This window comes from Falco peregrinus, chromosome 1 (assembly GCF_023634155.1).
Source record: "Falco peregrinus isolate bFalPer1 chromosome 1, bFalPer1.pri, whole genome shotgun sequence".
Lineage (NCBI taxonomy): Eukaryota > Metazoa > Chordata > Aves > Falconiformes > Falconidae > Falco > Falco peregrinus.
In genome coordinates, this window is record NC_073721.1 from 58,007,644 (window position 1) to 58,033,102 (window position 25,459).

Consider the following 25,459-nt stretch of genomic DNA (forward strand, 5'->3'; position numbering starts at 1 on the left):
CTGTGTATTGCCCTGCTGGCCTGAGACATTCCCTGAGGTGCTAAGGACTCTTCCTTAGACACCTCTCCATCATGAAAATGATTCTTTTAAAAACAAGTGAGAAAACCTAAAAAAAGTCTCTTTTCTTTTTCCCTTTCTACACTTACCCAAGAATTGCATTAGAAGCAGAAATTTGACACAAATTTTTGTACAAATTTTTGATTCTACCTACAGCACATCACAGGCTGCTGGTCAATAGCCAGCCAAATTTGGAGTGTCTCTGATTTGTGGATTCCCTGAATTTTGTGTTGTCAGATTGGGTGCTGGTGACCACGTGCATGATTTAACGTAGCTGGCTAATGACTTTCTCAGCTTATTTACCCCATCTCCACTTCCCTATTCATCCTCTCCTTCCACATCCTCTGTTTGTATGCTTAAATGACTGCAGACTTCAGGAGCTGATGAAGTTTGTGGAGAAAGTACATTCTGTTGCCTGTTGTGTTTTGCTGTGATGCCAACTGGAAGAGATGGCTTCAGCAGAACCTGGGTTCCTTTCAGTGTGTGTTTGTCATTACAGCAAATACACATATCCCAAACTTTAAAGCACATCTCCTTTGTTATTTTTTCCAGCAGGAAGAAATGTCACCTTACTCGCTGCTCACTGTAAGAATCATAAAGTTGAAAAATGCTCATCAGGCAGATTTTTGTAAGTACCAGTTTTTCTTACTGACGTTATACAGTTCTCAAATTACTGTATCAGCCAGCCCCTGCTTGTGCTGGCCACTGCACATATGCAAAACACTGGAATTGTACTAGCTAAGAAATCACAGTCAAAGCAAATTTCTGCCTCAGAATAGCTGTTTACAATTTCAGAGGTTTGTTGTTTATTTTTTGTTTACCAGCCCTTACCCAGTATGCCACTTCCATATCTCTGGAGATTTTTTTTCCTACTGTTCCTACATGTACATCATGAACTTGGCACGTCTCTAATATCTAGTTTTGCATATCTTGCTGTGCATTTTCTTTCCTTTTTGGGAGACTGTGCTGAAGTTTGCTGAAGCTCACTAATACCACAGCCTCTGTGCTGCCCAGCATCTCACATAACGTTACCTCACTCCTCCGTCTTTCTACTCTTTAGTATTTTTAGTGCAGCCAAAGGATCCATCAGACTGAAAAGTCACCTATAGCTGCTGTTGGCACAGAGCAAGGGTCGGTTCTCCCGCTGTGGTACCCCACACTGCGGTAGTTTCGGTGCAGTTACCAAAGCTGTTCGAGAGGTGGCTGCACATCGCGTGTCAAGGGCTCTCTCGGATTGTCTTGATACAGATTGGCTTCATACACTCCTTGCAGTTAGAAACCCAGAAAATATCTATGACAGGCACAGATTTTCCAAAGAAATAAGATGAGGCACTGATGCTGCTGGTAAACCAGCAGCTCTGCTTCACATTACTTTGGCCTGGGAACCCCCACAGCTTTCACTTCAGAGGACTACTTTGGACTTGACAGGGCAGACCAGATCCTGAGAAATCCCAGCTCTAAAGGTCCATCTTTCCATGAGGAAGGAAGTAATCAGACTTCAAGGAAGGCTGAGGACATGGCAGGATACCTTCTTGTTTTCCCCAAGTGAGCTCTACTTGGCTTCCATTGGGTAATTCAGAAATGGCAACATTTTCACCCCAAACACTACGATTTGATTTTATCTTCATCTTCTAACGGAACAATATTTTACAAAGAAAATTTCTCACAATCTCTTTGTATTCCACTCACTTTGGTGTTTCAAGAACATGGATGTCATCGTTGTCAATTATCCAAATAAATGGAGAGGTGTTCGGTTCACATGGCCTATAATACTGGGTTGCGGAGAATAGAAGAACTATCATAGGATAACAAAGAAGGTCAAAATAACTTCTATTCTTTTTGACAGCTATGAAACACAGCATGTGTGTGCAAGACCTCACCTTCATTCCTTTGAAGTGCTGATTTAATTTATTTTATTATCACCTTTGATCTAGAATGGAAATTGAATGACAAGATAAGAACCATGAATCACTGGCTTATGCAAAGGGATTGCAGAAAGTAAAATGCTACTGCATTCTCAGAAAACAGTGTTACTATTGTGACCTTGTCCTCCATCCTGAGGACAGTGGGATTTCAGAGAAAGTCTTGCATAATGAGATACAGATACTTAGAAAATCCCGCTATCAGCAAAATGTACATCTCTGGAGTAGGGATCAGGGTGTGTGGGCTCGGTTTGTAGCTCTGCCAACAGACACACAAGTTCAGGCAAGTCATCCAAACACTCTGTGCCTCTGCTGCCCTGTCCATAAAACACAGAGAACAGAATATCTTCTCCCACAGATTTTCTCTCTCTTGTCTATTCAGATGACATGCTCGTTTTGAAAGGAGTTACCTCTTATTATGTGTAGAGGGGCTCTAAGATACGAGGTAAGTCCTAGACACAGTGAGAGGTATCTTCAGGTTTTGTTAACTGTCAGTAAAGAAGATTTGGGGGCCAGCAGGTGAAGAAAAGTATGTCTTTCCTTTCTGTCAGTAATACCCCAGGTACACTGTGACTCTGACACCCTTAAACAGGCCCACACCATAATAGAGCCCTGTAAACCAGCATGCTCTTGAACAAGGAAAGCAAACAAATATTAGATAGCCCTTACCTGCCTGTGCTCTCAAAGAAGTGGGAGTCTCTCAGGAAAAATAGTGTGATACCATGTGATTTAAATACCTCAGTGCTATTTAAATATGCATCTTATAATTTGTAAGAGCTTGACTTTGCACTCTTATTGATGTTTTGGTTTTAACATTTGAAAGTATTTGAATTATCAGAAAACTGAAATAGCTACACATCTGAACGTGTGCTGATGAGAATTAGAAAATGACGTTTACCTAGCCTTGTCTCAGCAATATGATTTTTTTCCCCTGGAAAACTGATTATAAGCAGCTGATACAGGTGCTATCTGACTGTGAGATATCAGTGGAAGGCTGACAATTTTTGTGATAGCATATTTCACATTTCCCTAGACTTCTATCATCCAAGTATCAAATCAAGGAACAAGCCACCTTTCCAAGCAAGTGCAGCAGCTTCTGTGGCTTACTTTTTCTGCCTGCGTGCTGGCTTCCCATCTTTCTAAGCACACACTGTTATCTACTTGCTCGAGTTTTTGTTCACCTCTGCTTGACTAAAACATGCTCGGTTTCCCTGAATCTGTCTTGGTTCATTGCAAGTGCAGTCACGCCAGGTCCTTTGGCCAGAGTTTCTATATTTTTCCTTGACTTTCTTGCCAAATCTTGGCTTCAGAGAATGCCACTTTCTGTATACTTCCACTGACATTCCTCAGTCACATGCGCCCAACTTAATCCTGGGTGTTTTTAATCACGTACCTCAAGATCCGTGGGTTGTGTGTGTTGCACAAGCTTGGGATGGAGTCCCAGTTTGTCCTGAAATCTGTTGTTACACCTTTGCCTGTAGGACAACACATGCCAGTGGAGCTTGGCTATGATTGCATCTGTTTTCACAATAAGAAAAAAAATTAAAACAAAAGGAAAACACCCCACTCCTCCCTAATGGATCAATTAGCCCTTTTCATGTACCTACTGATGCTCCACCACTTTTGTGGGCTCCCTATGCTTGGGTGATGTTCAGCTCTGGCATTTGCATTGTGCTTCATGTAACTGGTTTCTGTCCTGTCTTATCATGCCAATGCTCTTGGCAGACCTGAGCTAATTAGTTCCCACTGTTTTTCTAACTGACCTTTATGCCAGTTTATGATCACGGGACAGGCTCAAGCAGCTGTTTCGGGCACTCCCTGGTCCCACTGCGGGCACTGGAGAGGAGGGTGCCTGGGTAAGATCACTTGCACTCGTCCTGCTGCCCTGCAGGTGCTGAGTGTCATCTCCAGGCTCCGATGCTCCTATGTGGGTTAGGCTGGGGAGGTGGCAGGCATGCTGGAAGGGAAGCAATTGTGGTGGAGTTGATGGGACTCTTATAGGACCTGCTTTGCAGTGGTATTGCCCTCCTCAGTCTGGGACCGCAGGCAGCCTGGGGTAAGAGCAGGGCTTTTTTGGTCGTTGGTGTGTCCGTTTGCTCCTCCTCAGCTGGAGGTTAGTGCCAGAGGCTTTTACAAAAGCTCGTGTTCCCTGACTCTGTTAGTGGTGTTGCTTCTCCTGATGCACTCCCCAGGTGTGGGAGGAATACTTGGCCAGGGTGAGACAGCAGGGAAATGGTATATCAGCTCCTCTCATCACTGTTAGCGCTCGTTCCGGTGGCTCCGCTTCCCAAAGCATTGAGAAAGGAGGCAGGTGATGGGAGAGGAGGACCATGGTGGCACAGGATCTCCCACACCTTCCAGCTGCTCTCCTTAAACAAATGAGCTTCAGGCTGGTGGATGCCTTCTTCCCAGGGATGGTAACTTGGTGGTGTGTCCCGTTGTTCTGTTCAGGAGGCTGTGGGTGGGGGGATCCCTGTGATCAGCTGAGGCAGGACAAGGTAAAATCTTGCAGGGGTTGAAATGTGACTGTGCTTATCAGGTATATTTTCTAACTATAGAAATCAGGTGCATGTGGAAGTTGCCTCAGGTATGGAGGGAAACCAGTCAAGTCTTAGCTGGGAGGCCAGAACAACAACACTGTTCCCTTTACCCACCCTTTTGTTTTCAGATCTTCCTTCCATTTTTACCTTTGGATGAAGAGAGACCTTGCATATTTATAAAAGAGAGGCTCAGAGCCTTACTCCTCTCCCAGCTTATGAAGTTATTTTGTGGAAGCTCTTATTTTATCCATTCAGAGAAATGAGTCGGTTCTAGGTGATACACCTGGAGCCTTTGCAAATCAGAGTGGCTCTCTGGAGACATCAGGGGTTATTTTTGCTACAGAAAATAAATGTAAGCAAATTAGGGAGAACAGCCCTAGCGCAGGTGCTGGCCATGGCCCTGCCCCAGGAATGTGAGCAGTGCCAGTGGTGCAGGAGGCAGCAGTGACCCAGGGTGCGAAAGCTTCGCTCTGTGAGTGCAGCAGGTACTGCACCCGTTGAACCTGTGCTCCAGGAAGCAAATCCCACTTTGCCGCCTGACTGAAACAGGGTGGAGGGCTCATTCACACGGGGACCCTGTCTGTTCCTGGTGAAGGGCATCATTGATTAAGCATGGTAGATCCATGAGCTTTTGTTATTTCCACAAGCAAGCTACAGAGAGTAATACTAGGCTTACAGATGGAGTGTTGTATCTGGATGCTTGTAGAGGTCCAATTCAAATCAGCTCTCAGACATCAGCAGTTGGAGGGAACTTCTTAATATTTTTTGCATCGTACTGTGCTGGTGAGGGAAAACATCCCTGGAGATCATGTCTGGTGATTGAGAAACGGGAGCAGCTCTCCTCCTCCTTGCAGGTGAACTGTAGTAAACTAGGATCCAAGGGGAACCTGTCTGCACAGGTAGAGAGGAATTCCCTAGGAGAAGATGATTTCTTCTTTTCAGTGTTATGAAATGCAGTAACAGGACAGATGAGGTTTTATAGTTTACATTCGTTGTACGTACAAGACTAGTTTTTCTTATATGCTTTGGTTTTCAGTACTGTAATTTTCTTCTTATTTGTGATGGAAATGAATGATTTGAGCATGTGACTGTTCATTTCAGGAATGTGTCACAGAATGGTACTCTTGCAGAGCAGCAAACAGCTGGCTGCAGCTCTGAACTTCTCGGTTCAGTCCTGAATTTTTAGCCCATCATTAGCTTGAAGATAGAGATGAGAAACAGTCCCACCAGCACACACGTAATTGAATCAGTAGAACTTAAAAATTGGGAAAGGATATTAGGGTCACTCAGTGCTGACTTCCAAAGAGACTGTGAGTTCAGAGGTTTCAGTATCTACGTGGGGTGACATTATGGCATCAGGGAATGAAGTTGCAACAAAGGCACTGAAGTAAGAAAGTTTTTTCTTACATTTAAATGGCATTTCCTGTATTTTGGTTTGTGTCCATTGCCTCTTGCCTTTGGCTGGGCACCACTGACAAGGGTCTGACCCTGACTTCTTTACTTCCTTCTCCCCTGGGCCTGATCAGCTATTTACAGACATTGGTAAGATTCCCCGTGAGCCTTCTCTGCTCTGGGCTGAAGAGTCCCAGTGCTCTCAGCTTCTCCCTATATGGCAGATGCTTCAATTCCTCCCCACATCCCCCCGCCCCCTTCTCTGGGGACATTTGCTAGACTCACTCCAGCACACCATTAGCTCTCTTGTACTGGGGAACCCAGAAGCATGGCCTTGCCAGTGCTGAGTAGAAGAGAGGGATCACTCTCCACCGGCTGGCAACACTCCTAAGGCAGCCAGCAGGCTGCTGGCCATGCTTGCCCAAGGGCACGTTGCCGGTTTGTGTTCAGCCTGGTGTCCACCGAAACACACAGGTCCTTCTCTGCAGAGCTGCTTTCCAGCTGCTCAGCCCTTAGCCTGGCGCGTGGGGTCATTCCTCCTCACGCGCAGGGCTTTGCATTGCCCTTGCTGGATGGAATGATGCTCATGTTGGCCCAGTTCTCCAGCCTGTCTGGGTCCCTCTGAAGGGCAGCTCAGCTACCTGGTGTGCCAGCCACTCCTCCCCATTTTGTACCACCTGCAGACTTGCAGAAGGTGCGCTCTGTCCTATCGCCCGCAGTGGTCATAACCATGTTAGACAGTGTTGGCCCCAGTATCAGCCCCTGGGGTGCATCACTAGTGCCTGGCCTGCAGCTGGGCTCGGTGCTGCTCAACATGATCCTTCGAGCCTGGCAGCTCAGCCAGCTTCTAATCCACCTCACTGTCTAGTGTAGCCTTTGTGTAGCCTGTACTTTGTTAGTTTGACAAGGAATTGTCAACAGCTAATAAGCTGTAAATATTTATGAAAGCAACATGTATATGGGGAAAAAAAAAATCCAAAGTAACCTAATAAGCTGTAAATATTTATGAAAGCAACATGCATATGGGGAAAAAAAAATCCAAAGTAACCCGATGGAAACGTTTTGTTGAAGAAAACACCCCAGCAAATCAGTACATTCGGATGAAACAGTAACACAAGGTGTCCATAAATGCTGCAGCTTTTCATTTGTGCTTGGCTTGGAGTTTTAGCGCTGCCACCTTTCTCACTTCTATCATGAGTCATGTTTAATACACGGTGTGGTTGAAAGCTGGAATTTAAAAATGGGTAGAGCATTTTGGTTTTCATTAAGAAGAAGAAAGGGAAAGAAAAGAACTGACTTTTGCAACTACAGTAAAAATACAGAAATATGTCCTTCCTGCACCCTACAATGGCCAGAAACCAAAAAGGAGAGAAATTAAGTCTGGGATCAGTTTAACATTTCTGAAGTACGTCCCATCTCAGCCACTCTGGTGATTTTGGGGACACTGGACTTGTATTTTTGGAGGACCTGAGATCAGCAGTGATAAGTGCGTTAATGGGAGGAGGGATGGTCTAGACAGCCAGAAGCCACGTTTGGTTCTTGGCTTTGGCACAAGATTCCTACCTGCTCTTGAGAAACTGCAGATCAGAGCCAGCGATACCATTTATCAGGGCACAGCCCTGCAGGCTGCCGGCACCTCCAGGGCAGGCGTTTTGCCTGTCAGACAGACTGGTGACTGCAGCCCTCCAGTATGCTGCAAATTGAATATTGCACTGGTAATTGCCAAAGTCGACGTATTGTTCTGTTGCTTCAGTTATGTAAAAATCTGAGAGGCAGAAGTGTTGTTTGTGGTGGTAATTGCAAAGGCAGAAAGGCAGTGTACATCCTTGACGAGGGAAGACACCCAGCAGCGTCAAGAAATTCCTTCAGGTTCAGCATGAAGGGTTACCTGGGAATGTCCCAGCCTGACAGGCATTATCCGCCAGGGATATCCCAGTTGCAGGGCCTCTGCATTTCAGGCAACACCTTATATTTAGGCAGAATGTCCCAAAGCAATATATCTGATATCCTGAGCAAAGACAGGAGGGCAAACTCTCTTTTAACCTGGGTGACCAGGCTCAAGGCCCGTGCTGTGCTGGCAATCGTCTGTCTCTGCAGACATGGTCGTTCTCTCTATCGACTGCCACGGGACCAGACTGCTCCCCTTCTCTGCTCTCACTGGAGCCTGTGTTGACAGAGCAGGATAAATCAGCCCTTCCAGCTGCCCTGGAAGAGCTTCTGCCCAAGGCCTGAGAATCTATTTGGTGGTTGCTTCGTCCATGATCTGCAGGGGACAATCCCTTACAGTGAGTGCAGGCTCACTCCCTTCACAGGCAAGATCCAAGCCCTTTCTGCTGCTTCAGTTATGCTGGGGAGAGATGTGGAGTAGAAAATAGCTTTCAGGTCTTTCAGGCACCAGGAAATGCCAGGAAAAGGCTCCACTTACATACTGGCCTCCTGGAGAAGCAGCAGTACTGCTGGCAGGCTTCTCCCTTCCTACCCCACCTGAGGACAGGATGCTCTAGGTAACCATGATATTTTTCTGTCATGAAGGGTTAATAACAACCAGGTGTGCTGTACATTTGTTATCTGAATCAAACTTGAATCTGATTCTTTCGAGATTTCTCACAAAGCTAAATTGCCACAGAGACAGTTTACGCCCCATCCCCCTCAGGTCTGAGAATCATTCTCTGCTGTGTTGGTCACAGTTTCCCCTCCTGCCAAATCTGCGGAGGGCCAAAACAGCGCTGGTAAGGAGCAGCACAAGATTCCTGGTATTGTTCTGTCCGCTGGCTAGGACTGTGGGGGCTTTTGAAATGTGTAGGATTGTGCATAGTTATTGGAATACACTGCTTATGAAAAGTGTTGTTGTGATGAAAAACAAATTAATTTTATCCAGCTGTGTGATCCCCATCTTCCTGGTTTGCCTGATGTATATCAGAAAGAACTGGCAACCTCTCATCCATGTTCAAGCTTCAGAGCATTTCAGTGCCTTCTCTTCTCATGTCGTGCTTCCACTGCCAGATATTTTCTACCTGTGTTTCTATAGTAAGCCAGTCTGATTGCTACGTGAGCCTCTGGCTGCCGACTGCTTCAGATGAAAAATACCACACCAAAACAATCAAAAACTGCAGCAATCCCATGTGGAATGAGACATTCTACTTCCGGATACAGAGGCAAGTCAAGGTACACAAACCAAAAACTCCTTTCTGCATCTCATCCCTATGTAGATTCTTTTACTTTAGTCCCAAACATAATGTCATGTCTTCAGGTGACCTTCTGAGTTTACTTAAAACTCCCCTAACAAGCTAGGGGAAAACAATTTTGGCTTTTTCTGGAATCCACTTCTCTCCTAACAGGTAGTTATTATTTATACATTGGTCCTGTGAGTCTGGCCTCGTTGGAGAAGGCTGATGGGACCAATGACAGGCTGACAACACAGAGAAACTGTGAAATGAAAACACAAAGCAGCACTATAACAGAAAAACATCTCTTTCCCTGAGAGGACATGAAATAATGGCATACTGGTGCCAGGAAGCTGCTGAATTCTAGTATGATTAACAGCTTTACTCACTTTGCTGCTGATAATTACACTCTACTCAAATACCTATGAACAGGTGGCTGAAAGTGGAAAACCCGAGGACGTAGAAAGGTGGCTATTGGTACAAAGTGATCTCTGTTGCCCCTGTTGATAAGGGGCAACATAGGACTTCTGGCTATACATAGTCCTTCCTGAAAGACTGCATTTTTGGTGAGAGCTACTTAAAAGCATAAAAGGCGACCCAAGAGAAATCTCGGTTCAGCCCTAATTGACAATACCAGAAGTTGTTTCTTAGAAAGCAGATTACACTTGTTTTCTTGCTCTTCCTTGTGACACTTCGTCATCGATACTTTTCTATTCTCTCTCTGTAAAGTAGGCGCTGAACCTGGAAGAGCTGCAGAATGTCATATGTCTGAGTACATGCTAACAGATTGAACATTTTTCATTTCTTTTCCCAGAATATTCTGGAAATTACTGTTTCTGATGACGACATCATTCGTGACGATGACCATGCAATTGTGCTTTTTGATGTAGCTAAAATCCCCCTTGGGGAAAGAGTGTTTACGGCATTCCTACTAGATCCACAGGTAAGAGCTCGTTCAGACATTTGATACACCTTGACATCCATTCTCTCCCCTCAGATTAAAGAGGCATGCTGTCTCTTCTGTCTTTTACCACCAGGACCAGCAAATTTATTAAAATCTTGTAAATTGCACACCAGTGACAAAATAGACAGTGTTTCAAACTCCTGTTGGTGTCCTCTGGCACAGATCACAGCCAAATTCTCAAGCACCAGAGCAGATGCAGTTTTAGGGGAGCTTTGCACTTCTAATAATCTGTCAGAAAATGACAGTATTTATCTAATCCTCACAAAGAATATAAAAAGAAAACCAATACAAGGACAGGAAAATTCTCTGTTTCTACAATATTTTTCTAAACACTAACTCTTAGCATATTGTGTTCAGTACATGGAAGCTGGCAGGGAAGAGAGTGTGAAAAATAAAGGTTTACCAGGGAGACTTGTAAGCACCAAACACCTTTTGTTCTGCTAGTATAGCTGAGATTGCCTTTTCCTTGGGAAGAAAAAGCTGCCTCTGTCTTCTAATGCTGACCATAGCAAGTATGAAACAGAATATTGTTACCTATTAAAGCATAAAGGAAACTGTAGTCGAAAAAATCAAGGTCACTTCGCAAACCTCTGCACATGCTAATTCAGGCTGCTTTTTTCTTCTTCTTCTTTTGTTTTCAGAGGAGGGAGGAGCTGGAAGTTGAGTTTCTGTTGGAGAGCATGTGAGTAAAGGCCCATTATTATGGGAGTATCAGTGCAGGGAAACCTTCTGTACACCCTGTATCACCTTAAAAGCCAGATTCACCCCTTTTCCAAACTTTATGTGTGCACAGCAAATCATTGTAAGAAAGGAAAATGCTATGACGTGGAAGATGAGTTAAGAATTTTTAATTATGTGAATTTCTCTTACAGTTTATATTTTACTTAGTTCAGAGTTGGTTTTCTGGGGCTGGTAAATCCCACCACAGTAAGTCTGTAGATTTTCTGGAGAGTGTTCTCTGGGCAGCTGATGGCTGAAGAGAATGTTGCTCCCCTATCTGCAACATACCTGTGCTATCAAGGCCATTACAGGCACTTTCTAGGTGCCTTTATTGCAATTGAATCATTTCTGCTAGGTACTTATCTGGCATCTCATGAAAAGAGAGCACACTTCTACAAACAATATGAAGAAGCAAATAAAATTAAAAAAAAAAGAGAGAGAGAGAGGAAAAAACGTGTCCTGTTCAGGACAGTATTGAGATTATATTGTTTATAAAGTACATATTATTTGTTTTTGTTTTCTAGCCGGGGCCCTCCTGAAACCATCATCACAAATGGGGCAATAGTGGTAAAATATTATTTGCTTTGTTCTCTTGTGGTCTTTCCCACGTCATTTCTTACTTTAGCTGACCGTGATGGCAGTGAGGGAAACATTGCAAATCTTTGTTCTTTAGTGATACTCCTTCTCATAGGAGCTTTATCTCTGAGGAGGCTGGCATGATCTTAGGGGAGCCTTCAGACTATGAAGGTATTTAACACAGCACCATCTTCCCACGTGACGATGAAGTTAATGCTCATTTTCACGGGGTCTGACAGAAGGCTGCAATGCAGTTAGCCCCCACGTTCAAGCAGTGACCCTTCCTACAGTGACCCTTCCAGTATCTGCCAGCACTGGTGGTGAGATGGCTGGGGGACTAATCCAATTCTTTGTCCCCATCATGTCTATTCCAGTGTCGTGAAGTAGCCTGCTTGGAAGTTCATTTGGATAGCAGGATGAAAAAGAAGCATTTTTCAGGTAAGCTTATTCATTCTTTCATAGAATATTAGTAATTTTACTCTCCCTAAGAATGCCTAGAAATTGCATCATCCAAATATTAAGGCTTTAACTGACCACATCTAAGGCAATCTGTGAAAAATTTGCAGTAGGGAACACCACCAGTACTGCAGCAGGTGTAGGTTCAGGGTTCTGACTTCATGTTGGACTAGAAGCAACATCAGACGCTTGTGCAGAAGGTGTCTAAACCCCAGGCTGAGATCCTGAAAACCTCTGCTGTAGTTCTGCTAAAGCTCAAAGAGGCTTGCTGCCTTGGGCACGATAGCCTTAATTCTCCTCAGGATCTCTGATGGTTCAACTCCTGCACATGCTCAGAAACACCTCATTTGTTGCAGGGGTCAGCCAGTCAGCAGCTGGCTCCCGTCTGTCTCTGATCAAGATCCAGAATCTAGAAGTTCCTCTGCCCACATCCCCTGAGGGACTGGATGTGGTAGGCAATCTCGGAGTGTGTGTAACACGCTGGCAGGATTGGCTGATCCCTTTATATAAATAAACAGGGTCATCTGCTGCAGAGTCAGATCTTCAGGGGACTGAGAACTTCTCTTGCTCATTATTTGGCCTGGGACGAGGACAATTTACAATGTAAAGTACCTGGTTACATTCATTGTGTCACGATGCAACCATGATGCAAATGTGGCCATCTGCAGTTCAGTCCCATTCACGTCACATTCCCATCCTGCTGCTTGCTCAGCCCATTACAAAGATGCAACTGCCCATAATGTTTGGGTCTTGGGTCACTTTCAGAAGATGGCTTTCCAAATACAAAGGAAGAGGAAAAGGGGTTTGCTCAAAGCTACCTTTTGCTGCTTTTGGTCCCCTCTTTCTCTCCTTTTTGCAATGAGAAGTAACTTTTTGTGTGCATTTTATCTCATTGTTTTAGGGAATGAGCTAACATTTACAGTGAAAGGATCCTTTGAAGAAACCCAGAGAATTTCAGTGGGCTGTGCCTCCCACTCCCCTCTCCCAGATCCCACCTTCTTCCATTACGCCAAATACAAGCAGCCCTCCCTGGATATCGCACTCACAAAGAAGAGGAGGCTTCCCACCCTTGTATGTTGTCCCAGGACACGGTAGACAACACAGGCAGTTCTATGACCTGACCTTTATGTGGGAGTAGGTAGCCAGAGGAGAATATTTCTGTCTTAACCAAAAAGCACTCCATGCTCCTTTTCAGTGTGCTTGTGTGCCATGCGGAGCGAGGAGGAGGTGCAGCGTCCCCCTGACTCTCCCTCTGAAGTCACTCCCCTCTGAGGGGGAAGCGGTCAGTGAGGTGAGTGTCCACTGGCTGTGGGAAACCCTTTGCAAGCTTTTAAAAATTGTTGCTGGTTCTCGAGAAGCGGGAAAGGAAGATCACTTCTCTTTGTACGCAGCCACTTGTTTCCTAACTTCCCTTGCATCTAGGGCGGTGCGTAATGAAGCAAATTATTTGGAGCAAAATAAAATGGGACATCTGGGGGAGAAGGAGGAAAAAGAAAAATCTCTAAGCCATTGCTTCTGCTCCTTCTATTGCCCATGCCCTTAGCCAGGCTGGAGGCCACCAGGTGCTGCCGGGACAGAGGGATGAGGCTGCAGCCTGGCACGCTGCTGCAGGAGAAGCAGCATGGCACGCTTACAGTCAGCCTCTCTGGCTTCCCCTGCTGCCTCGGGCCGCTGTCCAAGGAACTGCGGTGTCAAGGCCCCTGTTTAGTGGTGGCCCCTGCCAGGGGAGTGAGGTGTGGGACCGCAGCTCTTCTATTATTTATTTGTGTGGCTAAGTGGTGCTGACACAAGCTACGCAAGCCTTATGGCAGGGAGAAGGTGCAGACTCTAGGGGATAATACCAAAGCCTTAGTTCATTAAATCAGCGCACGTCTCTGAGTAGTAATGAAGCACTGAGAGGAGAGTCTATGTCCCAGCCTCAGTTTCCAGAGATTCAGAGCTTTGTGGATGTAATGATGACCAGAAAGAGCCATGTCTCATTCTGAGTGGGGGGAAAAGAACCGTTTTAAACGAAGTATAAATATTCATAATTTTACCTCTTTAATTTTCAGCACAGAAAATTTGATTTGCACTTTAAGGTGAAAAAATGGTAAGATGCCTTATTTGTCTTCCTTCTGTGTTTTTCCCTCAGTTCTTCGAGTTTGGGTAGGTGTCAGTCAAGTTCCAATCCCTTTGCTGCTGCCTGCATCCTGAATGCTGGCTCATCCTCGCTTCAGACTCTAAAATAAAACAGACTTAGTACACATCACAGAGATTTTCAGCAGCTGTGAGTTTATGTAATGGGTCTATACAATGCTTTAAGAAAACCCACTTTTCTATTGATATCTCATGGCAATCAAAATTATGTACTAAGGGCCACTGTAGACACTCTTTGATACCTCTACAAATTATTGCCAAATGCAGATTTTCAATAAAAGGAGCATTTCAAAATTAAATGAAAGAAACCTTTCTGTTTCCCAAAGTGAGAGGAAAAAACCTAAAAGATCAAAGTCAGAGTGCCTGGCCACGCTAGGATATAAAAAATTGAAATAATAAATGTATTTGCATTTATTTTTTAATGTCTACTCAAAGAGATAAATGCAACTTAACTCGATTGAGTGATTTCTTATTTCCAAACCAAGGAAATATATCGTGTATTTTGAGATATGGTTAAAGCTTTGGTAAAATTTGTAAGATTAATTTGTTATACTACGTAACATACTGTAAGAGAAGTCCTCTTCCCTTAGAAAAGCAGGTGCATCTTCTGTTGTGCGGTTTATTTTCAGTAAATACACTATGAGACATGCATACAGTTTATAGCTGTCATTTAAAAACTTCTTCCTGACCGCAGCTGAGAAAGAATTCATAGCAGCTTTGAAACTGCAGCTGTAGTGCTTATAGATATCCATAAGGGACTGTGCCTACCCACGCACACAAAAAGCATCGCAAGGCGGAAGGCCACAGCTTAGGGCTGCAGCTGGCAGGTAGGGCGGCAGTCTGGGCAGCCTTTCGGGGGCCGCTTCACAGCCCTGCCTGCCCACTGCAGGCCCTCACCTCTGTCTGAACGGGGGAAGTTCTGTTGCTTGTAGCTGTATGTTACTGCAAGCACCTTTGGCAAGGAGGAAAAAAAAAATGAATAAAAAGAAACCCTGTCAGTCCAAAGGAAGATGTTCTGTTGTTCTCCAGGAACAAACTAAAACATTTCATCTCTTCCTGCTTTGCTTTACATAGTGATGGTGAAGGCACGTCTGTTCATGAAGTAGAAGCAATTAAAATGCTGAATTAGGCTATAAGCATGATGCGAGATACCTGACCCTCTGTTCCAGCCAGGATGACCTCGATGTACGCCTGGGGTTCGACCTGTGCGCCCAGGAGCGGGACTTCATTCACAAGAGGAAGAAGGTGGTTGCGGCGGCTCTGAAGGACATTCTGCAGCTGGAGGAGGGCTTGCAGGATGACGAGGTATCCGAGGCGTAATTATTCTCTGTTTTCCCTGCAGTTGACCGTCAAAATGTGGCATTTCTGTTCAATTCCTGGTTTCCGGGAAGCAGCGTGGAGTTTCACGCGCGAGCTGCGGCTGTCTTGTCTCTGCTTTGGCGGTGGGGCTGAGGTGGGGGGCCCTCACACCCATCCCCTCAGGGGCAGCGGCACCCGTACTTCCCTGCAGAACAGTCTCCCTACAGTCTCCTGGTGATTTGCACACGAACTCACCTCAGTGCGTGGTAGCTAGCCGTCTTTACAGTCAATGGAGCCAACTCACATTTAAGGATTAATCCTTCCTGCAAGACTACCAGACCCTGGATTTCTGTGTCATCACAGGAAGAAATAAATTGCGCCTCACTTGCACGCCCAGTGTTGTACTTATGCGCAGGGTAGGGTGTGCGAGTGTGGCTTCTCCCTCCCTCCAGCAACTGTAAAAGGGATGGTGTCACCCGCTCTGGTCTCAGGGGATCTGAACTAGTCTGTGCTCTGAAACCCATGTCACGATACCTCTAGCATGGCCTGCGAAACAACTATGCAATAGTAGAAATTGACTTTGGCTAACTTCATTTAACAGAGGGGTTACTACTACTCAAATGGAAACTGTGAGACAGCACCTATGTTTTCTGGTCTGTTGCACCTCACAAAATTCCAGTTTGGATGGCAGGAGGTAACATTGCTGGTCTGTGTTACTGGTTTTGCAATAGAGCACTGAAAACGTGACGTGTGAGATGATGGATTTCATGTCCTAATGCTCAGCTGCTTGACAGAGGAACATGAAGCATTTCTTGCTTCTTCTACACCACAATATTAATTCAGATTTTTCTTCTCCTTGCAGACTGGTGCCATGCAGCATCTTTGTTACTTTATCAGTGCTGTAACTTTCTCTTTTCTAATCAAGCATGTGTCTGACCCTTCTCAGACCATGTCACTAAACACATGTATTTTGGGTTTGAACAGGTACCTGTGGTGGCAATCATGACAACAGGTGGTGGAACCAGAGCTCTGACAGCCATGTACGCCCACCTTCTCAGCGTGCAGGAAATTAATGTCTTGGACTGTGTCTCATATATCACTGGTTTATCCGGTACAACATGGTAAGATCAAAATAAGCAAAATCTTCATAGGAATTTTCTATGTGTGATGTACAAGAAGTGATCTGAAGAGTGATATCATCTTCACTATCAAGAAAGGGCTTTCTTTTTCTGCTGTAGTTTTTTTATTATTTCCTTCACTGGGTATTTGCCCACATTTAGAATTAACTCAGTCCTGATTAAATATGTGGATGGTACCACAAACACATGACTTTTCACATAAATCAAGGCATGATACGCAAACCTCTGTAACTTCCCGAAGCTCTGTCTCAGAACTCACGTTTCTTTATGGTTTTGTTGTTGTGGTTTGTTTTGGTTTTTTAGGACCATGTCAAACTTGTATGGAGATCCTGATTGGTCCCAAAAGGATCTTAAGGAAACACTCAATGATGCCCGAAAGCATGTGCTCAAAAATAAGTTATTTACTTGTTTTGCCCCCGATTGTCTGAAATACTATTTGAAAGAGTTGTGCCAGAGGGAACGGGAAGGACATCAGATATGTTTCACGGATCTATGGGGACTCATAATTGAAACCATGTTACATGAAAAGGTATGATAGCAGCGCCTTTCTCTTCAGATTTGAATATTTAGTGAATATAGTGGTGAGGGAAAGAGTAAATAAAAAAATGCTAGAGACTGGAAAGGACCTCTGGAGGTCATCTTGACTAACAGCCCTGCTCAGGCAGGATCAGTTAGAGCTGGCTGCCCTGAGCCATGGGCTTTGAGTATCGGCACAGGTGAAGACTTCACAACTTCTGTCGGCAGCATATGCCAGTGTTTGACCACCCTTACAGAAAAGGGTTTTTTTGCTTGTTTGCTTGTTTGTTTTTCAGGTAGATGCCTAAAGCATGTGCCTCAGCAGTGTCGTTCATGGTGTTTGTTGGCTGCATTATGCTGCATTATGCATTGTCAGAGCCCAGGCTTAGATGAAGCGGGAGGCTCTCTGTGTCATCTGTCTGTCCTCAGCTACTGTCCTTCTTCAAAACAGGAGGACTGCCATAAGCTCACAGATCAGCAGCAGGCATTAAATCAAGGTCAGAATCCCCTGCCCATCTACCTCTCTCTCAATGTGAAGGATAAAATCAGCGACCAGGATTTTAGAGGTAATAACACTCCAGAGTTGCACATAACATTTAATCCCAATAGGGGTCAATTTAGAATTAAGTAAAGAAACCAATTCAATGCGCAGCTACTCTAAAAGGCTAATCCACCTCAGATCAGAAATTAAAATACTTAAATTTTTGAGGGCCTTAGTGTATTCGGCTTATTCAGGATCAGAAGCAGGATGATGGAGGATGTTACTATGAAATTCCCTGGTATGCATTTCTGTAGAAAGCTTCAGAAATCTAAAGCTTGTAGAGAAATTTAGATATAAGAGGGCAATTCACTCTTCACGTTCACCACTGTGAAAGGTACAGTGAAAAGGTACCTGCTTGCAAAGTATGTTAGTTAGAAACCAGCCAATGTCACAGGTTTCACTCAACTAATTTGTGCCTCTGCTGCCATCACCAGTCTGTCTTGTGCTTTTTCCTTCAGAATGGGTGGAATTCACCCCTTATGAGGTAGGATTCCCGAAATACGGCGCCTTCATTCGCGCAGAAGATTTTGGCAGTGAGTTCTTCATGGGTCGCCTGATGAAGAAGATCCCAGAATCCAGAATCTGCTTTTTGGAAGGTGATTTGCTCCAGGCGACTGCACTGTAATGTAATAGAATATAATCTGCTCCTGTGCAAACCCCTCTTGTGCAACAAAACTGTTAGTCTGTTTTTTATCTTAGAGCAGTACATGGTAAAATATTAGGACTGATAACAGGTCACTACCTGCAGGATTTTTAATTTTCTCTGCAATTTTATTCAGGAGAACAGATTTATTTGATTTCATATATGGTTATACTTACTGACATGAGGCCTTTGAAATACTTCTGTGTTTTTGTCAGCAACAAAAGTTGTGTAATGTTGCCGCTAAGTTAAATCATCAGTCTCTTCTGCAACCTGGGTCTCTAAAATACAGCCTTTTATCTACAATGTTCCTAACCCTGACTAATCCTCCAGGATAACACTTCCATTTCGGAGTGCAAATGGGTCATGATATCTACTTTTCTCCCCTCTTGTGTATGAACAGTAAAAGCAGTACGGAAATCTTTTTCCTGCTGTGAAAGTGATCTCTTGCCTCATTGTTCTTCCTGCTTCCCACCAACTGCATAAAGGAAGTTTCTGGGGGTGTTTGAGAAGTCAGGACTTCTTGCTTGTGTGGAGATGTCACTACAGCTAGTGGTGAGGTGTAAAGAAGCAAATCAGAATCTTTCTGTCCCTGGCTGCAGTGTCAAACAAGGTACCCAGGGCTCCCCTCCTGTGGTCAGAAAGGTCACCAGCCCCCTGCCTATACCCCCTGGTACCCTCCTCCTGCCTCCTCTAGAGCAATGCTGGGACCGTTCTGCCCCATCCCTGCTGGTGACCCAGCGTCCCCTCACTCCAGGGACACAGCTACCCGAAAGGTGTCGGCGGGTGCCTTTGCACGCCAGCCCCCGAGCAGCGCAGGGCTGACCCCAGGTCCTGCCGCTCCTTCCCGCATGGCCCAGCCGTCTGGGCTGGGGGCTGCAGCCTCGTCCCTCACTCCCTTCCTCCAGGCTGGTTGTGCAGGGGGGGCTCAGGAGGGCACAGCTGCACACCTATCATGCCAGCAGTGGTGTGCTGTCAGCCTCAGAGCCTGTGGACCTGTGATGATCTGGACAGCCATCAACTTTGCAATATCTGGTAGGGGAAGAGCTTGAAAATGCAACCCAGATATGCCCTAAACCCTAAAAAAAAATCAAAAGGCAAATGAAGAGTCCTACATTTACACTTTCTGTTTTCAAAACTTTTAAGTCAGCTCCCCCATTCTAAGGGATCTTAGTGTATGAATCTTGAATGTTTTGTGGTTGACAGTCCTGCATGATAACTGCATACCTGTAACAGGATTGTGTTAGAAATAAATAAGCCCTTTAGAATTACAAAGGCCGGGGATTTGGGGAATAACAAATGCTGAGGACAAGAGGAAAATGTTAAGGTGAACTTGGCAAAATGTTATGTGCCACATAAGAAAAATGAACGTGTTGAGAGATATATTGAAAATACTACTGGCCCTCCTAATATATGCCAATAAATTAGATTCGTTATATATATGATGGATTCATACACTGATTTATAAAGACAGTCCCTTGTATTTGTGCACTAAGATAATGTAATGAATAAGGTTTGCTAGAGAATGCAGAAGGTGCTAAAGGTCATTGTGAATGAAAACGCTTCCATGCCTTTACCAGTTTACTTTATGTCAAATATTTCCTATGCTGCAGGGATCTGGAGCAGTGTATTTTCCTTGAATCTTATGGATGCCTGGTATATATCTGTTCATTCAGAAGACTTCTGGCACAAATGGACCCGAGACAAAATTACTGACATAGGTGGGTTATTCTTATGCCATTACATTTTTTTTTTATTATTATTTTCTTTGCAGCCGCTGACCCCCACCCCCTGAATTTTTCAAAGCTATTGTGGAATTTCCTCTTTAGGGTTTTCTGTAATCCATGTGGAAACCAGGAGGACGTTTTTGCTGTGTATCACAGTATAGCAGTCGTTTCAGTTGTGGGATAAAAAAATCCATGGGATTTGTCACAGGAAAAAAAAGAGAGTGTCCCTCATATGAGCCATTTTCAGAGCACAAGAGTAAAACTGGAGAAAAATATCCCTGCAGAGTGGGAGAGGCTGGAAACCTCCCCTAGCAATCCACAGCCTTCAGTTCCTCTCTTGGAAATTGGAACATGGCATGAGGCTTCACAGAAGCAAGAGCAAACACCATCCTTGCATCTCTGGAGTTTACAAAGCATGGATCCAAACTTCACTACTATAGGAAGCCGTTCCAAAGGAGTCATAAAGAAGAGGTCTGCAAAACATGCCAATAAATTAAGAAAGATCTGCAGGGTGGAATTTCAAGGAGAAATGCACATGACGGACGCACTACAGAGAAAAAAGATGAGAAGGAAGAGAAATTTAGCAAAAGAGTGATTTATTTTATCTTGCACTTGCAGGAGGTAGTTTCTGATTGCTAAAACAAGGAGCTTGCGTTTGTTAGGGAGTGACATTAATTAGGTTTGTGTGGCTGAGAGATTGCGTTTGTGTGTCTTTTTATGTGTGTGGCTGAGAAACTAACACAGATAACAAAGGAAGACTGGTTAAGTGCAGGATCTTGTAGTAGGTAAAATCATAGAAAAGCAAAGATGTTTATAGGAGGTGAGATGGACTCTTTCACAGTACAAACAAGGCCTTTACCATTGCGGAGTGAGAATAAGAAATGGATTTTTCAAAGCTTAGCTGAAAAATTGTGAGATTTGTGGAGCTCCTGGAAATAAAGAGAAAGAAATCCAAGTTTTGCCAGGTGTTAAAACAAATTATGATTGTACAGATTGACATCAACAATGAAACCACATATAAGAACAGTTTTTCTTTCTTCTGCAGATGATGAAACCCTGTTCCGTCCAAGGCCAAATGAGCTGGATACTCGAGTGGTTTGCCCCCCTGACAGCTTCTCAGACGTTTTCCGAGATGTTGCCATGTTACGTCCAGCAGCTTCAGAAATCCACAACTTTCTGAAGGGCCTCCAGATGAACAACAACTACCTAGAGAGCGAGTTTTCCAAATGGAAAGGTATGGTAATAGCACCCTGCTTTTAGTTCTTTTTCAAACCATTCTTGTGAAAAAGAAACAATGCTTAGGTGATTATCGAGCTGACTGCCTTTTTGTTCTGCTCCCATTCTCTCATAATATTTGAAACTGTTTGTCACTGAAAGCTGAAATTAGGTAGCCGAGAGGCTTCAAAAATAAGTTCTTTAAAATTTCATGAAGTCTAGCATCCAGTAGATGAGAAACCCTGACTAGCTGGCCCGGGTGTGTCTGCTGCTGTGCCAGTCAGCCGGCACACTTGTGCGTGGTGGCGTTGGTGCCACCGGCACTGTCTCTTTCCCAGCCAGTACTCAAGGATGTGGCAGGGAGCCTGGTTTCATGTTACCTCTTTACTTGTAGGTAAGATATAACCTTTGTAACAGTATTCCCTGTTACCCAGTTTGGGAACTTGTGTTCAGCCTGGTACCACCTCTTCCGGGTACCTTAGCTACGTGCTTGTTCTCGTTGCGTGCGAGGCAGAAAAGATCTTTAGTCTTTAGCATGTTGAGAGAGTGAGGTGCCATTTTAATTTTTTCTATGTTAAAAGAAAAAAGCCAAAAAACCCAGACCTGATCAGTCACACACAAAACCAGGGAAGGGGATTAACTCTATTCTCCTGAGCCTCAAGTTAGTCCCTCTTAATTAGAGGAAAACCAAATAAATTATGGAGTAAATAACAAAAAGAGGAAGCTAGACGAGGAACGGAGAAATGGCTGAACTGCAGCCATCAGCTATATAGGTAGGCTTAAGAATCAGGAAAAGCTGAATTCTCTTTCTGTTAACAACTGACTGTGCTCAGCACCTCTCTTGCATTGAGCACTTCCTCTGAAAAAAAAATAATACTTCTTTTCTAGACTGTGAGCTTGACTCTCAGCCCAGCCGCCTGACAGTAGCAACAGACTACCTCATCCTGATTGATACTGCATTTGCCTTTGCCACCAGTTACCCACCCCTTCTGAGACCAGAAAGGAAAGTGGATGTCATTTTGCATTTCAACTACAGTTCAGGTTCCCAGACAGGGGTGAGCCTTGTGCATGCACGCGTCTTTGAGTTCTCTGCTTCATCTCTGAGTTCCCAGAGTGACTGATCCTCTACTCATAGAAACTTTTTTGCCCAGTGTCTGGGAAGTGTAAATGAACTAACAGTTTAACAGGGTCATGTATCTTTATTGAACAGTACAAGTGCTATCAGGAAGTAAGAATGTAGTAGACTGAGTCTGCCTGTTTTTATGGGTTTATGTGTTTTAGCTGTTTTGAAGGCAGGCAGATACAGAGTGAATGAAGCTAAATGCATTTAAAAATTGTCCAAGACTTCTCGGTGCAATCATAGCTATTCTTATGCATGGGAAAATGTACGTTCAGGACAATATAACTGTAACAATAGGAGAGTTTTATGCAGAAGACCAGATATGCAAATTAATGCAAGAACAGTTTGTATTTAGGAATTTTAAAATCCTTAGGAATGAAAAGTTGTCTAAAGACAGCATTTTTAATATCCAAATGTGGGATGTGGATTTTCAGACAGGCATGTGGACCCAGATCCATCCCACTCAACTCTGGCCCTCCCCATCTTGGTTCTATATACATTCTGGCCTAAGCTGGATATGTGCCATAATCTGTCAAAGTGGGTCCTTACCCCAAAAACATTCCTTCTAAATTTGGTCAAATGCGAAGTGCTTCTGGTATTTACGTTCTAATGTTTTCTTTTCTTTTGTTTTCTTGTTGTGGCAACCAGCCCCTGAAGGAAGCCTCTAAATACTTTGCAAAACAGGGAATCCCTTTCCCTAGGAAGGTGCCAGATGATCAGGAAACCCCACACTTGAAGGAGTGCTATATTGTCGGTGACAAGGAGAGCCCAGAAACACCTATTGTGGTATTTTTCCCTCTAGTAAATGACACCTTCAGGGACTACAAAGCGCCTGGTAAGTTTACAGTTACCCATCATGTAACAGAGGCAGCAGCCACCCTCTTTCTCCTTTACACTGTGCAATATCTGTTCTTCAGATCATGCTGTAAACACATTCAGACTCTTTTTTGCTTAGATCTGAACCATATCAAGAAGCTTAGAATATGTCATTTTTCCCAGACAGCAGAGCAGCAGCTGAGTCAGCCTTTGGCATATATGCCCCTCTTCAGATTTTTTTTATTTTATTTTATTGTCTTTTCATAGGTAGATTGTAGAGTTTACTGATGAAACATATATTCTGTTTATCTGCAGTGGCAGAAATTAGCAGGGATATTTCCTCTCATACTTGTCATTCTTTCCTGTTAGAGAATGCTCTGGGGAATCTGAGGATTTCATAGTTTAAAATAATTTCCAGGCTTACAGCTAGGCAGATAACCTTGAAAACAAAAGTGTGAACTAGCGAAGTGATGAAAATATAGCACTGAGCCATGCTGACAGTTTCTATTCACTTCAGTGAGTCCTACTTTGAACTTTAAAAAGTGTTTCAAAAGCAACATTACCAGTCACTTCAAAACAGATAGAATTTTAAGTCCTGGTACCATATCCCACACCACAATACTACCTCTGTTGGTGCCAAAAATCTCAGTTACTTCTCCAGATGATAAAATTCCTAACTCATGCTGTGAGAACACTTATTTTTCAATCACTTCAAAGCGCCACAGTATACTGAAAACCAAAAGTGCTAGGCTGGTATATGGTACATTAAGTTTAACAACAGAACAAATGCAGAAACTATTGTCCCAATTGCATTCTTTTCCTTTTTTTTTTTTTAAAGCGAGTCATAAAAAAATCTATGGTACTTTTGCTTTGTAGATATTCTGGATTTAGTTCATTGCACGTTTGAGGTATCCGACTGGGGTTTTGAACAGGATTCAAATAGTCTAAGAGTATTTACGCAGGTACACACACCAGTCTATTCCAGATCTTACCACAGATCAGATAACAGAAAGGTTGGTTTCTGCAGTTCCTTTTGTAGAAAGAATTAGAGAAATGAGAAGAGGAGAAAGAATTAGAATAGGAACTAAGAATTAGCTTTTGTACCGCTCTTCTGTACTGCTCTGTGAGGGAGTTGGCCTCCCCTCTCCCCCTCAATAATTTCCAGAATCTGGGCTGTCATGTCTAACTCAATTATCTAAGATCAGGTGTACATCAGGTGATGTGCAGATGCTACATGTCAACATAAATTATCAGGGAATCCAAAAAGGGGTGTTACCAGATATGTAGATGATGTATATGAAGATCTGCATGATACCTACGTGTTACATACACTTGAGGCAAGCCTGTGCTGCCCAACCGGTTCAGCTGGTAGCTGCCAGCTGAGACTGAACACAGAAAGAAGGGGCCCTTGTTGGGTGCTCACAGGTGAAGTGTCGCCTGAGCTGATGTGGAAGAACTTGGCCCATGCAGGTTTTTGGGAGGGTTGCTACCTCACTGCTGAGACCTGACCTCCACAGCAGCGGGATGGATGCTGCAGAAAGTCCTGGGAGGCTGGGAATGGGTGTCTTCCCTTTGTCAATGACAGGCAGAGATCATCTTAATTTATAGTGCTTCAGTACCATGCCCTGGCCCAGATGTAAATTGTACAGCATGCACTTTAGTTCAATCGCATGGACGGGTGGTTTTTCCTTAGCAGCTCATCCATCAGCTTGTTCAGCAAAGGGAATTTAGAGCCTGGACAGTAAATGAGCAAAACTGACACATGCAAACTGGGTTACTTCTGCAGTGGTCAGACTATTCCATGACCAAGTAGAAGGGATTCTCTGTGTGAGGCTCAGACTGCTCTAGGAGAGCCTGCTTCAGCAGGGGTTGGACTGGATGGTCTCCAGAGACCCCTTCCCACCCCAACCAGTCTGCGAGTCTCTGACTGCTTCACTTGAGTGGTACCAGTTCCTTGTCACTCTGTCTGCAAAGCCAGAGGAGTGCATCTATCAGACTTGGAGAGACCATTGGAGTAAAACCAGAATCTTTTGATCAGTGTTGTTAGATCAACGTTGCTACAGAAGATTCCCCAAATGCATGCGGTCCTGTCAGTAAGAGACGGTGACTTTTCCCGGTGCCTGCTCCCCTGCTTTGGTACAGGTGGTGCAAGTGTCTGTGACTGGGGGGGGTGATTGCACCCTGTGGTAGCACCCTCTTGCCGATGTGATGGTCTCACTGAAGGCTGATAGAAAAACTCTCTTGTCTCTGATGCTTTCTAATCTGTGATGAGGAAGGATCGTTATATTTCCTGCCTGTGTTAACCGGTGTTTCTACCCCTGGCAGTATTATCTACCGTTTCTGGCTTGTTACTGCTCTCTTTACCTCATGCCAGCTGTTAAAAAGTCAAGGGGTCTGTGGGGGGAGGATAGGGAAGGAAAAAATATGCATGAGCCATGTCAGGCTGTCCTGGTTTCAGCTCAGATAAAGTTAATTTTCTTCCTAGTAGCTGGTAAAGTGCTGCGTTTTGGGTGTAGTAT

At 44.2% G+C, this 25,459-nt stretch overlaps 1 pseudogene; it reads left to right on the plus strand.

Annotated features, from left to right (window-relative positions):
- LOC101920222 (cytosolic phospholipase A2 epsilon-like) overlaps positions 1–25,459 on the plus strand; it is a 40,747-nt pseudogene that overhangs the window by 12,220 nt on the left and 3,068 nt on the right.